Source organism: Aquarana catesbeiana, linkage group LG05, assembly GCF_042186555.1.
Source record: "Aquarana catesbeiana isolate 2022-GZ linkage group LG05, ASM4218655v1, whole genome shotgun sequence".
Lineage (NCBI taxonomy): Eukaryota > Metazoa > Chordata > Amphibia > Anura > Ranidae > Aquarana > Aquarana catesbeiana.
Genome location: NC_133328.1, coordinates 560,879,799 through 560,896,237, shown reverse-complemented (window position 1 = coordinate 560,896,237; position 16,439 = coordinate 560,879,799).

Genomic DNA, 16,439 nt, shown 5'->3' with positions numbered 1-16,439 from the left:
GGTTTAGCTACACTTTAATTTCTTAGAATGGGTTTGAGTCCTTTAATACTGGTAGAGTCCTACTAAATGCTGGCAGTGGTGATAGGCAGGTCACAGAGAGTGCAGGGGTAGAAGATGATGAGATATGACAGGGACAGAAATCTAGCTGACAGTTGACCTGTAGGTGACATTTATGTTAATGACACAGATAGGCTCTAACTACAGGGCACCAAGACCAGAGTGCACATACCTACTCCAAGCAGCAATAATGGGGTCCAGATTATTTATCTCACGTTATCTGTTCACCGCTAGTTTGAGCAAGCTTAGAAATAAAACATTATCATCTGTTAGAATTTACATAGCTCTGCCTCCTGCAGTCACAAATGTCTAAGTTGGGAAAGCTGGTGACATAAATATAGTAAAGTCTTCCAAGCAGTTGGAATTAATGAATGAATGGAGCTCTCAATGCATTTTGTAAAGTAATTTGAAAGTCGAAAGATAAAAACCCCCAAAGGCAAAACAGATACGTTACAATATGAGAAACAGTCTGTTCTACACGAGGTGTACACTTTTCTTCATGTTGTTCATTCTAATGAGTTCTCCGGGGATTACGCCTAAAAGCCGGGCACACTATTAACTTTTCCTTTTGTAAAACCTTCATTACACATACTGGAGGTTTCAAGGACAAATGTAATTTCAGAGCATTTGTGATAAGGAGTAACTTTATTCTCACTCTATAATATTTAGAAACATGTTGTGCCATCTCAAAGAATCACAACTATGAATAATAAAAGGATAACAACTGTTACCCTGTTGTTTTACTTTTTTTCTTTCCACTTTCTTGTCTAAGATGGTCTAAAATAAAAATTGACTTGGCTGTCAGACTGTTTGCTTAGCCTGGCTTCCCCTACTTTACACTAGACCAAACGTGATGTGGTTATCTATGCTCCTTGACGTTGTATACTCTTTTTTTTTTGTTTTGGTTAACTTACAGTAAATCCAAATGTCAGGCAAAACACACTGCATGTGCAAATCTGAGGGAGTTGTTTTACCAGGCAAAGATTTTGTATTTATGTCCATCCAGTTCTGAGACTTACACAGCCCAGCCAGACAGCAGAGTTAGACAGGTACCCTGACTTTTCCCTTTAAAACTTAAAGCCTAAGTTTATTTTTTTAGGGGTTTTTTTGGGTGGGGGGGGGGGGGGGGTTGTTGTTTTTTAATCAATGCAAGTGATGATACTTATATTTAATGAGAAGTGTCCCTTGAGCTGGTTCTAGCTTTCATAGAACTGTGACTAAAAAAAAACATTTAAAGTTTTACTAAACTCACAACAGTAAAATCAGTCTGAATATGCAGTAAAGCATGCTTGTTATACTCACTGTGGAATCCAATGGGTTAATCCTCTGCTTTGTGTAAAAAGGCTGCTTGATCCTGTCTTCTCTTAACCTGTTTTTGCCGGCAATTGATCTTATGTGCACAGACGAAATTTTATTATTGTAAGTAGCCATTTGGCTTTTCCATTTCAATAAATCCTATTTTAAATAGTATTACACTATTGGAGCTTTTCTTCTTTTATGATCATCCCCTGCCCCCGGCTAATTGGGAGGTCTCGCTGTGAGGGGTGACTACAGTGAAGAATTCATCCGCCACTTCATTGCCCTTGGAGGTTACTTTCTTACTACCCCGCAGAGGTCATTCTATTTGCCTGCCTGACCATCCTAGAGATAGGTGGTTCCGACCATTAGGTAAGAGTCCATGCTTACTTCTGCATCCAGTCACTTGGTGGTAGAATATACACGTATTCTTGTTTTACTAAGGATTTCATCATCTGCTTTTTGCACATTGCACTTCATTTTTATTCACTTGTTTAGGAGTTTTATATTCACTGACTAGCGCAATTTATTTTTTGTTTATGTATGTTACCTTGTTCTATATCACTTGGTTTTATCCCTGCAGTTTTTGGTTTTTATTTTATGTTTAGATAATTTTAGCGCGGGATATCACTCTTTTTTACTATTCTCGTAACCTCCCCTTTTTCCACTGCCCCAAATCTATCTGCTGATAGAACAGAGCCTTGGGGACAAGCTGCACATGCTCAGTTTGGTGTGTATTGCTAGAGAGTTTTTTTTCTTTCTTGGGAGGGTGCATGTGATCGGCACAGGGCTAATCAGCACTGTCCAGACAGAGGGTCAGGAGTCCTGCAGCCTCATAGGACAATCAGTGGAGAATAAAAACTCCTCCTACAGGCCTTAACCAGACACCGATTGAAGTTACAAGACTGCTTTAACTGCACCCCAATCCATCTGCTGATAGAACAGAGCCTTAGGGGGTCACTCTGCACATGCTCAGTTTGGTGTGTATTTCTAAAAAGTTTTTTTTTTTTTCTTGGGAGGGTGCATGTGATCAGCACAGGGCTAATCAGCACTGTCCAGAGAGAGGGTCAGGGGTCATGCAGCCTCATAGGAAAGTCAGAGTTGAAGGAAAACTCCTACTACAAGCTTAAACCAGTGCTCAGCCAGACACTGATAGAAGCCACAAGACTGCTATATACGGCTGATGAGAAAAGGTATTTAACAGTTTATATTTACTAAAATAATTGCATTTCCATGTTCTGTGTACTGTGAAAGACCAGATATAGTGAATGCAGGGTCCTGGGTTTAGTAACACTTTAACTAAACTTAGGCTTGAAAGTGAACACTTCAGTAACTTTACAAATTGACATGCCACAAAATACAGGAAAATAGTCATTTTTCAAGCTGCTCCTTTATTGCCCTGGGAACTCTAATTTACAGAATGCATTTTTTTTTTGCAAATTGCAAGCAAAGCTTAGATAGTTGCACTGAGTCTTGCCTTTTTGCATCTCCCACACCTCATTATTGACCTGTAAGACCTCCAGTCACATTTACAGGCCAACAGGATAGTGAGGGGGTGGAAGAAGTACCATCATCCAAGCTCTGAATTTCACAATAGAGCACCATAGGTATTGGTGCTCCCTGTCTACTGAATATGCATACATGCACCTGATTTACAGTCTTCGGGCCAGCTTACTGTATCACGTTTGCTTTGGATATAGACAGAACATGGCATGGTGCTGAAGTAGTGTTAAGCCTGAAAGCAGAAATCTGCAAGCAAAGGACAGCAGTACTGCAAAGTAATCCAAGAAGGCATTTTTACTTTACAAAAGAAAAAGAATGTGCTTGACAGACGGGATCAATTTAAACTTCCAAGTCTCGTAATACTTAGAGACCTCAGTAAATACTGGAGGATAAAGCTACATCCGAGACAAATGGTGCTTGTAAATACTTACAGGATAAAAAATAGGCGTTTTACTGCACACAAAAGATTTAGAAGACTTGGTGTTATATAACTATGAAACAAGCTAAATAGAATCTCTATGAAAAAAATGTCTTTGAGAGATATTCATACTAGATGTTCTCAGACACTGAAGGTACTGACACATTTCTGCTCAGCTGAAGTTTAAAGTCACAGACTGGATGTTGGAGCCCCTGACAAGCCAGTGCAGGCTGTGCACAAAACTTTTCATCCACCCCTTAACTTTGGATTATTGCATTGATTACCTGTAAAGTATCTGCTAATACATAGGAAAAGTAGAGTTAAACAATTCCAGACAGGTTTAAGTTTTCATTCTTGTGTAGGGACACTGCCTTAAGCGGGAGTGTCTGTCACTACACCAAATATAGTGGGAAGCTGGGCTGTAGTCAGCCTGAGCTCTAATTGTTGTTTCTGCATTCATTGGGTTCCCCCCAGGTTCAAAATATTGTTTACTTCCGCTTGTTGCTGATTTTTGTCCTCACTAAATAGATTGGGAAGTAAAAACAATATTGCTGAGTTATGAATATTTATTTCTTTCTTGGCAAATCACTAGAAGATTTATTGCCAGTGATGCATGCTAGGGATGGATATAATATAAATATTTTGGGATGAAGTTGGATAGGAGGGCTTGTCTACTGGGCTATTGCCAGGAGAGGAGACAGTATTGGAAGCCTTTGTATCTCAGGTTTACTGTCTGCGGAGGGTTTGTGCTGAACAAGGAGCCTGAGCCTAGGACTTGGAGGGTACACCCAGAAAGAGTGGAGCAAGAAGATGGATGCCTATATGGAGCATCTTGGGAAGAGACTTCCCTGCTGAATAGTGTCCTGGAAAGCTGGGTGCAAGTTGCTGCCAGAATATATTAGAGGAAGTTGGCAATTTATCCAGGAAGGTACCTGTGTTACTTGGTTGTGTGATAGATCAGATAAAATGTCCATTTTCTATTACATTCTTTTCATACTACAAAGTCTATATTTTTTGCATATAAAGTGCTTTCTTATTCCTTGCTCAAAATGGCCTCTAGCAGCACCCCTCCCATCGAGTGAAGAATGTGTAACTAAGCTGGTGCCTCCATCCAGGACTACACCCAAGATGATGACACCTAGATCCTGGAGGAAGTTCACCTTACATGGACATGACCAATCAGAAGCTACAAGTATCTAGATAATGCTATGCTAATGATGCACTCCTTCACAGCACTAGTCACTCACCTATAAAACCCCATGTATCCAGGAACAATAAAGGAAGTATCACGTATCTAAGCACAGTTTCAGTGTGGTTCTTCTTGTGCATGCACCAAATTACATAGGCCTAATCAGGACGGGGAACAGATACTCACCAGACGATTGGTCTGATCCATTACAGCTGGCACCTAATGTGGGGCTCCGGGTTGTGAACCAACGGACAGCCGATCATTAGGACACCAAGGTGGACCAACGCGGACGGGCTGGAGACTGATCACCTCCAGAGTACGGTAAGACATACCCTTCAGTACCTTACCAGTACGTAACCCATCTCCGTTGTTGGTCTATCTCTGTGTCTGATGTGGCTGCCGGCGGTCACCAGAGACAGGTAATTGCTTGCCCGGGATTTAATTTATATTGAACCTGTACCTGAGTATCTGTTGCCCAGTTTGTGTCTGTATATATGTGTTGGTTGTCTGAGAGAGAGAGAGGGACTGGGAGAGTGACTGGGACTAATTGACACGTGGCAGAGAATAATGAAAGAAAAGAGAGGCATTCTGCTTGATAACAATCTACTGAAAACAGCGGAAGCCTGGTATAATGTGGCAAAGGCCATCCATAGAGAACAATGGATAGAGCAGGAGGTGCAGCAGGGGAAACTAACAATATATGTGTATCACCAATGCATTGACAAGAATGAACCGTTATGTGTGCTGACTAACAATAACCAGCCACCGCCATATGATGACCGTAACACCTGTCACTCCACTGAGCCCCACCTGCCATCACACGCCCTGTTGCTGCCCATACTTCCGCCATAGCCCAACACACCTCTTCCGGTAGCAACCATCATAGTACACCCAGTCAAGATGCTGGAAGACTCCCTATGGCTCCTTCCGGCGACGGCCATCTTGGTGCACCTAGTCAGAGCACCAGATGGCCTACAGGATCTGTAACCTCCACCTATCCGGTCATAAGGGCGGACGGTACCTTTTACATGCCTCCCCTACCGACCCAAACTCCTGACATGCCCAACTTATTAGGACCGTACGCCACTGCTCAAGCAGGTGGAGTTCTGGCCTTCCCCGATACAACGTCAAGGCCAGATGTGAGTTCACATTCATATCAACACCCCCCGGCGTCCATACCGTACACTTTCCCATCTTCTTTACAGGATGAGGAGTTTATTACTTGGAACCCCCCTCCACAAACCCCAATGCCACGGGCATCGACAGTAGCTCCTAGGCCAGTGGCCGATGCACTGTGATGTATGTCACGTTCACTCCATCCCATGCATCCACCCTGGTGACCACTCTGCCAGACTCAGAAAAACAACCCATGCCCTTTTACCGTAGGTTGGCCCAGATCCAAAAAACTAACTCAGCAGCATGGAGAGATCTAGTCAGTTTATGTAAAATAAAAGCTGGAGATGCTTACCGGCCCATCATGGAGAAAAGTCTCCATGATGCAAGGATTGTTGATGACAATACCTTTACTTCGGGTGTGGAATTCTGTGAGCAGTTGCACGAGTGGGCTAGGGACAGACTGGCCGACCAAGCCACAAGTAGGGATGAGCCGAACACCCCCCTGTTCGGTTCGCACCAGAACATGCGAACAGGAAAAAAATTCGTTCGAACACGCGAACACCGTTAAAGTCTATGGGACACGAACATGAATATTCAAAAGTGCTAATTTTAAAGGCTAATATGCAAGTTATTGTCAATAAAAGTGTTTGGGGACCTGGGTCCTGCCCCAGGGGACATGAATCAATGCAAAAAAAAGTTTTAAAAACGGCCGTTTTTTCAGGAGCAGTGATTTTAATAATGCTTAAAGTCAAACAATAAAAGTGTAATATCCCTTTAAATTTCATACCTGGGGGGTGTCTACAGTATGCCTGTAAAGGGGCGCATGTTTCCCGTGTTTAGAACAGTCTGACAGCAAAATGACATTTTGAAGGAAAAAACACATTTAAAACTACCGCGGCTATTGCATTGCCGACAATACACATAGAAGTTCATTGATAAAAACGGCATGGGAATTCCCCACAGGGCAACCCCGAACCAAAATTAAAAAAAAAAATGATGTGGGAGTCCCCCTAAATTCCATACAAGGCCCTTCAGGTCTGGTATGGATATTAAGGGGAACCCCAGCCAAAATTTAAAAAAAAAATTGACGTGGGGTTCCCCCTAAATTCCATACCAGACCCTTCAGGTCTGGTATGGATTTTAAGGGGAACCCCGCGCCAAAAAAAAAAAAAAAACGGCGTGGGGTCCCCCTAAAAATCCATACCAGACCCTTATCCGAGCACGCAACCTGGCAGGCCGCAGGAAAAGAGGGGGGGACGAGAGTGCGGCCCCCCCCCTCCTGAACCGTACCAGGCCACATGCCCTCAACATTGGGAGGGTGCTTTGGGGTAGCCCCCCAAAACACCTTGTCCCCATGTTGATGAGGACAAGGGCCTCATCCTCACAACCGTGGCCGGTGGTTGTGGGGGTCTGCGGGCGGGGGGCTTATCGGAATCTGGAAGCCCCCTTTAACAAGGGGACCCCCAGATCCCGGCCCCCCCCCTGTGTGAAATGGTAAGGGGGTACTTACCCCTACCATTTCATTAAAAAACTGTCAAAAATGTTAAAAATGACAAGAGACAGTTTTTGACAATTCCTTTATTTAAATGCTTCTTCTTTCTTCCTTCATCTTCTTCTTCTTCTGGTTCTTCTGGCTCTTCTGGTTCTTCCTCCGGCGTTCTCGTCCAGCATCTTCTCCGCGGCGTCTTCTATCTTCTTCTCCTCGGGCCGCTCCGCACCCATGGCATGAGGGGAGGCTCCCGCTCTTCTCTTCATCTTCTTCTCTTCTTCATCTTCTTCTTCATCTTCTTCTTCTTCTTCTCTTCTTCATGTCTTCTCCGGGCCGCTCCGCAGCCATGCTGTGGCATGGAGGGAGGCTCCCGCTGTGTGACGGCGTCTCTTCGTCTGACGGTTCTTAAATAACGGGGGGCGGGGCCATCCGGTGACCCCGCCCCCCTCTGACGCACGGTGACTTGACGGGACTTCCCTGTGACGTCACGGGGAATGCCACAGGGAAGTCCCGTCATGTCACCGTGCGTCAGAGGGGGGCGGGGTCACCGGGTGGCCCCGCCCCCCGTTATTTAAGAACCGTCAGACGAAGAGACGCCGTCACACAGCAGGAGCCTCCCTCCATGCCACAGCATGGCTGCGGAGCGGCCCGGAGAAGACATGAAGAAGAGAAGAAGAAGAAGAAGATGAAGAAGAAGATGAAGAAGAAGATGAAGAAGAGAAGAAGATGAAGAGAAGAGCGGGAGCCTCCCCTCATGCCATGGGTGCGGAGCGGCCCGAGGAGAAGAAGATAGAAGACGCCGCGGAGAAGATGCTGGACGAGAACGCCGGAGGAAGAACCAGAAGAGCCAGAAGAACCAGAAGAAGAAGAAGATGAAGGAAGAAAGAAGAAGCATTTAAATAAAGGAATTGTCAAAAACTGTCTCTTGTCATTTTTAACATTTTTGACAGTTTTTTAGTGAAATGGTAGGGGTAAGTACCCCCTTACCATTTCACACAGGGGGGGGCTGGGATCTGGGGGTCCCCTTGTTAAAGGGGGCTTCCAGATTCCGATAAGCCCCCCGCCCGCAGACCCCCACAACCACCGGCCACGGTTGTGAGGATGAGGCCCTTGTCCTCATCAACATGGGGACAAGGTGTTTTGGGAGGCTACCCCAAAGCACCCTCCCAATGTTGAGGGCATGTGGCCTGGTACGGTTCAGGAGGGGGGGGGGGCCGCACTCTCGTCCCCCCCTCTTTTCCTGCGGCCTGCCAGGTTGCGTGCTCGGATAAGGGTCTGGTATGGATTTTTAGGGGGACCCCACACCGTTTTTTTTTTTTTTTTTTTGGCGCGGGGTTCCCCTTAAAATCCATACCAGACCTGAAGGGTCTGGTATGGAATTTAGGGGGAACCCCACGTCAATTTTTTTTTTAAATTTTGGCTGGGGTTCCCCTTAATATCCATACCAGACCTGAAGGGCCTTGTATGGAATTTAGGGGGACCCCCACATCATTTTTTTTTTTTTTATTTTGGTTCGGGGTTCCCCTGTGGGGAATTCCCATGCCGTTTTTATCAATGAACTTCTATGTGTATTGTCGGCAATGCAATAGCCGCGGGTAGTTTTAAATGAGTTTTTTCCTTCCAAATGTCATTTTGCTGTCAGACTGTTCTAAACACAGGAAACATGCGCCCCTTTACAGGCATACTATAGACACCCCCCAGGTACGAAATTTAAAGGGATATTACACTTTTATTGTTTGACTTTAAGCATTAATATAATCACTGCTCCTGAAAAAACGTCCGTTTTTAAAACTTTTTTTTGCATTGATCCATGTCCCCTGGGGCAGGACCCGGGTCCCCAAACACTTTTTATGACAATAACTTGCATATAAGCCTTTAAAATTAGCACTTTTGATTTCTCCCATAGACTTTTAAAGGGTGTTCCGCGGCATTCGAATTTGCCGCGAACACCCCAAATTGTTCGCTGTTCGGTGAACTTGCGAACAGCCAATGTTCGAGTAGAACATGAGTTCGACTCGAACTCGAAGCTCATCCCTAGCCACAAGTATCCAAGATGTTACTCAAGACAAAACGGAGTAAGTAGAAAAGTTTTACACCAGACTGTCACAAGTTTTTTTCAGATTTGGGATTCACCACCCATAACAAGGCACACAGTCAGATGCTGTCTTCAGTCTTCAGGCCTCAAGGAGTCAATCCGAAAAGGCCTCACCATGGCCCGGCCGAAGTACCATGTGCTGCCCCTAGACACCCTCCTTTTGGTAACAAAGGGTCTGGAATCTTCTCAGAACACCAAGAAAACCACACCACTTATGGTTGCGGGGACTATCCCATACACACCGAGGCCACCACCTACCTGTTTCAACTGTGGAAATCCTGGACATCTCAAAAGGGAATGTAAAGAGCCCAGACGCCCTAGGCGATTTCCCCCACCATGGAGCCCAAATGCACAAAATCAGTATCCTGAACCACAGTACCAACACCAGCAGCAATAATATCAAATCCTGGACGTCCCACCTCGGAACACCTGGATCTCCTACGCTAGGAATTGGGCAAGCCTGTGTCACCAACGCCTGTCATGGCAACCTCTTCAAAGAACCCAGAAGGCCCATTAGCGAGGGTGACCCTACCCATTGGGGGGCATCCAACCACTTTCATGATCAACACAGGTGCAGCCAGAAGCGTGATTAGAGAAGAGGATTTACCTGACCCCTCCTACCTTTCCGATATTGACATATCTTGTGTGGGTGTAGATGGAACTCCCAGAACTAACCCGTTGACCCTCCCCCTACAAATTGGAAAGTACCCAGACCTTCTGGCTGGATTCATTGTCTCTTCCACCTGTCCACTTAATCTCTTGGGAGCAGATGTACTGTCCAGACTTCAGGCTTCCATTGTTTTTTTCTGAAGATGGATCTGTTACTGTCTCTTCTCCACTGGGACTTGAGGACACTTCTGCACTGTGTTCCATCCCTCTGCTAATGTCCATAGAAGAATCACCTACTACAGCTATTCCACTGGATGTGATGGACAGAATTCCTGATTGTCTATGGTTCACAGGAGCTGAGGATGTAGGACACTTAAAGGTGCCACCTGTCATGGTGCAGTTGAAACCTGGCGCTCCCCTGCCCCGGAAACCACAATACCCTCTAAAGTTAGCCCAATCTGCAGCTATTTCAAAGCATGTCAAGGCCCTCGTGTCAAATGGAGCCCTGATACTCTGTACATCTCCATGCAACACACCTCTGTTCCCTGTGAAGAAGAGAACCCCTAAGGGAGAACAAGACAAGTACAGAATGGTCCAGGACCTCTGAGCAGTAAAGGAAGCTACAGTCTTAGACACACCAATTGTCCCAAACCCTCACACTCTACTTGTGGGGGAGCCTCCAACAGCGACACACTTCACAGTGGTGAACCTTGCAAACACATTCTTTAGTGTCCCCTTCACCCCTCCTGCTGGTATCTTTTTGCATTCACCCACGAAGGACAGCAATATACCTGGACAGTTATGCCCCAAGGGGCACAGAACTCTCCAAGCCAGTTTGCAAAAGCTATGGCTACCATACTTGACACATGGAAAAAAGATCACGCAGAAGTGATTCTCTTCCTATATGTTGATGACCTTCTCCTCTGCGCAGATGACTTACCCACTGCTGAACCCACCTCAGAAAGCCTGTTGTGCTATCTTGCCAACCAGGGCTTGCAAAGCCTCAAAACCCAAATTGCAGTGGTGCTCAACATCTGTCATTTTCCTTAGACACTCTCTGTCCCACGGAACAAGACACCTAACAAGAGACAGAGTGAAAGCAGTCTCAAACATTCCACTACCACAAGGCCAGAAGCGCCTTCATGCCTTCCTCGGGCTGATCTCCTATTGTAGAGCATGGATTCCGGAAGCCTCCTTACTGATGCAACCCCTTTATGATGCCCCGAAGTCTGACCCCTTCCAAATGTCCTCAGAGGCAATATCCAACTTTGAGGCCCTCAAAAAGCCAATTCATCAGCTCCGGCTTTTAGGGCTCCCAGACTACAAAAAAACGTTCAAGCTCTTTGTATCCAAACATCTGGGACATGCTGAAGGTGTACTCACCCAATCACACAGCAGCCGCCTATGCCCCATAGGATATTATTCCTGTCAGCTGGATGCGGTAGCAAGAGGAGGTCCATCGTGTCTGCAAGCTGTCTTTGCTGCAAAAGCCTTGCTTGACAAAACTTCAGACTTGGTCTTCCACTTGCTCATTCTGCTTGCTCCCCATGACATTGCTGCCATACTCAACCAGATCCAGCTGAAACACCTGTCCACTGCCAGACATTTGCCAGACATTTGAGACTTAAATGCTCCCTCCTTCTACCGGACAACATTACTCTATCACGTTGTCAAACACTGAACCCTTCCACCCTCCTTCCACTTTCCGAGGGGGGAATAGAGGAGGAGCCGAGTTCTGACTCGTCACCCCATGACTGCTTTGAATGAATGCAGCTGGAAACCACACATCTCCCCACCGTGAGTAAAATACCCCTGCAGAATCCAGACCTAACAATTTTTGTTGATGGCTCCCAATTTGCTGATGAATGAGGCAAATACCACACAGGATACGTGGTCACCACTGAAAACACGGTTCTACAAGCTGAAGCCTTACCACCAGTGATGTCTGCACAGGCGGCAGAGCTGCAACCACTCACTACAGCATGTAATCTGGCAAAAGAGTCAACATTCATACAGACTCAAGATATGCTTTCGGCGTTGCCCACAACTTTGGTGTTATCTGGAAGGCCAGAGGATTCCCGACAGCTGCAGGAACACTTGTGAAACACAGTTCAGCTATCAAAGACCTGATGGATGCCTTGCTTCTCCTAACCCAAGTGGCTATTTTAAAAGTAAAATCACACAGCAGACTGCAAAAAAGAAGTTGGAGATTCCCCATGGGGTTTTTTAGCAGCAATTATAGATAAAAAAGAAGGGGTTGTAAAAAATATATATTTTATTGACAAAATCCTCTGGACATAAATTTTGTAGTACAAAAGTTTAAAACATGAGCTCCGGTTTACATGATATGAGACACAATAGGTTAGATCACAAATCAGACAATGAATTGTATCATTAGGGGTTATAAAGGGTAAGCATATAATAATGTTGCCTACAATGTTTGTTATAGTTATACTGTCCGATGTCAGGGGTTTTCTCTGACATCGGACAGTATAACTATAACAAACATTTTCGGCAACTATATAACTATAAAAAAAATTTCTGAGGAGACAAAATCCAACATTTTTCTCCTTCATGAACAGAACTAGTGATTTTCGTTTAATGTGTACTGTTTTTGTACGGGAAAAATCGGATATGAAAAACTGCGCATGATCAGAAACAATAAACAACAAAAAAAAGCCTATGTTGTGAGAGAATTTTCGTACAATTAGTACCATCCCTGGTTTCGAACCTGCTGTGAAACATCGAGGAAAACTGGACAATCATTTTTCCAATTTTCTTATAGTGTGTACTGGGCTTTAGCCTTTCTTATTTTGTTTCCCAACTCTGTACTATGTATCCAGACCTGTCTTCCAAACTAGTGTATTGAGCCTGTTTACCTAGATCTGTATACCTTCAACCTGTGTTTTTGTCTGAAATCCCACTCTGATCTCAGGATGTCAGTAAAGATCTTAATGCTCAAGCTTATCTGCTTACAGGAGGAGTTCACCAAGTGGTATGTCAATAGGCAACCAAGTACAAGCAAACAAGTGAAGTTCAACTTAGGCCGGCCATACACGGTTTAAATCTGGGCCGGTTCAGCAGGAATCGGCCAAGATTCGAACCAATAGTCGGCAGTCTGAATGGACCAAGTTGTTTGATCAATCATCTTGGGTACAACCAGCCTGCCGGATTTGTTTCCGATTGTCACAAGCGGCTGCTATACCTGCTAGTGATAATCACTGTCTTCTCCCGGTGGGAGCAGCTTCCTCCGCCCCCTCACCGGGAGAAGACAATTGCTCAACAGGAGGGATTACCCTATCAGTACTGTCTGTGTTGATATGGGAATTGTGCCAAGTTCGCAGGAAAGAATTTTGCACCGTCTATGGGCTGCCTTAAAGTAGTAATAAACCCCTGTGTGCTGGGTGGGCTTTTGTCATAATGTGCAAGTATGCACAACATGCTACTAGGGTGCTCTTCTCCAGTGCTGTGCAATGCAGGCTTTGTCCACAATTTAGGGTAAGGAGCAGAGATCTATGTTATACCAAGAGAAGCTGTTAATTACTTACCCTGTTTTCCTGAAAATAAGCCCTACCCCGAAAATAAGACCTAGCGTGAGTTTCTTGAATGGCTGCAATATAAGCCCTACCCCGAAAAAAAGCCCTAGTTCAAGTTCTTCTAAAATCATGAAATCCGTTCTGTATAAAGATTATATATTGTGCAGTGTGAGTCCTTGTGTAACTTTATTGTGGAAAATACCTTATTTACAGCGCCGCTGGGCGCTCATGTGACCCACTGGAGCACTTCTCCTCCCGGCTGATGTCAGCAGCCCCTTCCCCTGCAGCGCTCAGGGGGGCCTGACGTCAGCGCGGATCTCAGCCTTTCCCTCTGCAGGATTGAGAGCGGGGAAGAAGAGCTCAGGCGGGTCACATGAGCGCCCAGCTGCGCTTTAAATAAGGCATTTTCCACAATAAAATTACAGGAGACACACTGCACATTATATAATTTTTTTACAGAAAGAATTACATGATTTTACAAGGTCTTTAAAACCACTTGCCACCCGCCATATAGCAGAATGACGGCGGCAAAGTGGTTTCAATATCCTGACTGGGCGTCTCTGATGGAGACTCTTTACCACGTGATCAGCTGTGTCCAATCAGGGCTGATCACGATGTAAATAGGAAGAGCCGGTGATCGGATTTTCCTCACTCGCGTCTGACAGACACGAGCAGAGGGGAGCCGATCGGCTGCTCTCCTGACAGGGGGGTCTATGCTGATTGTTTATCAGCACAGCCCCCCCTCGGATCCTACCCAGGACCACCAGGGAAGCCGCCCAGGACCACCAGGGAAGCCGCCCAGGACCACCAGGGAAACCAGCCACACTGGACCACCAGGTATGCCCCCTAGACCCCAGGGAAAAACTAATCAGTGCAAAGGCAGCTGCCAATCAATGCCCAGGCAGCTGCCAATCAGTGCCCACTCCAATGCCTACCACTGCCAGTGCCACCAGGGATGCCTATCAGTGCCGTGTATCAGTGCCGCATATCAGTGCCCATCAGTGCCACGTATCAGTGCCCATCAGTGCCGCCTATCAGTGCCCAGCAGTGCCATCTATCAGTACCCATCAGTGCCACCCATAAGAAGCCATCTTTGCAGTCTATCAGTGCCCATCAGAGTTGCCTATCAGTGCCCACCAGTGCCACCCAGTGCCACCCATGAGTGCCCATCAGTGCTGCCTATCAGTGCCCATCAGTGCTGCATATCAGTGCCACCCATCAGTGCCGCCTACCAGTGCCCATCAGTGCCGCATATCAGTGCCCATCGTCAGTGCCTGTCAGTGCCCGCTCATTGGTGCCACCTCATCGCTGCCGCCTTATCAGTGCCTGTCAGTGCCGCCTTATCAGTGCCCATCAGTGAAAGAGAAAACTTACTTATTTTAAACAAAAACAAAAGCAAAACTTTCATTTTTTTTCAAAATTTTCGGTCTTTTTTTATTTGTTTCGCAAAAAATAAAAACCGCAGAGGTAATCAAATACCACCAAAAGAAAGCTCTATTTGTGGGAACAAAATGATAAAAATTTAGTTTGGGTACAGTGTTGTATGACCGCGCAATTGTCTTTCAAACTGCGACAGCACTGAAAGCTGAAAATTGGTCTGGGCAGGAAGGTGTATAAGTGCCCTGTATTGAAGTGGTTAACTAAGGTTTATTTTTGGGATTACAGAATTTCAGAATGCTGACTGCTGAACTGACAGGGGAGAAACTTTTTTTGTGCATACCGTAAATAAATAAGACATCCTCTGAAAATAAGCCCTAGTGTGTTTTTTGAAGCCATAATTAATATAAGACCCGGTCTTATTTTTAGGGGAAACACGGGTACCACTTTAAAAACAGGTTTTTATTACTGCACTGTTATTTAGTGATTCAAGCTGGTTCCTAAGGATGTACAAGATTGCAGGAGATAGTGACATGCCAAAAAGCACATACTGTATTTATTGGCGCATAACACTCACTTTTTCACCATGAAAAATCGGGTGCAAATAGTGCGTGCGTGTTATACGCCAATACTTCAGTTTTAGCCGCCTCGGAGGGGACAGGGAGGGGGGGCAGGACGAGCGCCATCAGATTACATAAAGTGAGAATCTCCTGTTTACTTGGCGGCCTCTGTAATAGGAACTCCCGTCTCCTGGGCCTCCATTGGACCACTGTTCTGTCTATCATAGGAGATTCTCACTGTATGTACTCTGTCGGCACTCGTCCCGTCCCCCTACCTGTCCCCTCTGGGCTGCAGATGGGAATAGATCAGGCTGTATAGATGGCAATGGTGAGGCTGCATTGATGTGGACTGATGAGGCTGCATTGATGTGGACTGATGAGGTTGCATTGATGGCACTTGTGAGGCTGCAGATGGGCATTGATCAGGCTGCATTGATGGCAATGGTGAGGCTGCAGATGGGCATTGATCATGCTGCATTGATGGCACTTGTGAGGCTGCAGATGGGAATTGATCAGGCTGCATTGATGGCAATGGTGAGGCTGCAGATGGGCACTGACCCTTGGGGAGGCTGCAGATGGGCACTGACCCCTTATTTTGCAAAGATCCTTATTTAAAATTTAAGTTTTTTTCCTGAAACTTCCCTCTTAAAATGAATGTGCGTGTTATATGCCTGTGTGTGTTATACGCCGATAAATACGGTAGTTGCAATAGATTACGAAGTTAAAATGAAGGTGGTTCAGTGAGAATACTAAGGCTATATGAAAAGTTACACAAATGCCAAATAATACAGCCGCTTAGTGATGATTTTTAATAGCTTTTTATATATTAAAGTAATTATGTAGCCAAAACATTTTTCTTACAAATGAGGAATAGCTAAAACCCAAACAAGAAATCCTGATTGGTAGATTTCCCCAACCTATTCTTCCAGTGACAACTGTAAAATGTTCGATTTCCCATAATCTTCTGTTCCAGCAACAGTGGTTACCAGGACTTATAGAGAGTACAAGTCTCCCAGGTGGGGAAACAGACAGCAAAAAAATTCCCCAAGCATTCAACACCCCAGCCCATACTGTTGCCCGCAGCAGTAAGCAAAGGAGGGTGCATGGCTAATGGTGTCATCGTATAAATTCAAGCTAAAGAAAATGCCAGCACACCTTAAAAACTTATAAAAACAGAATGGTTAGTTGCATATA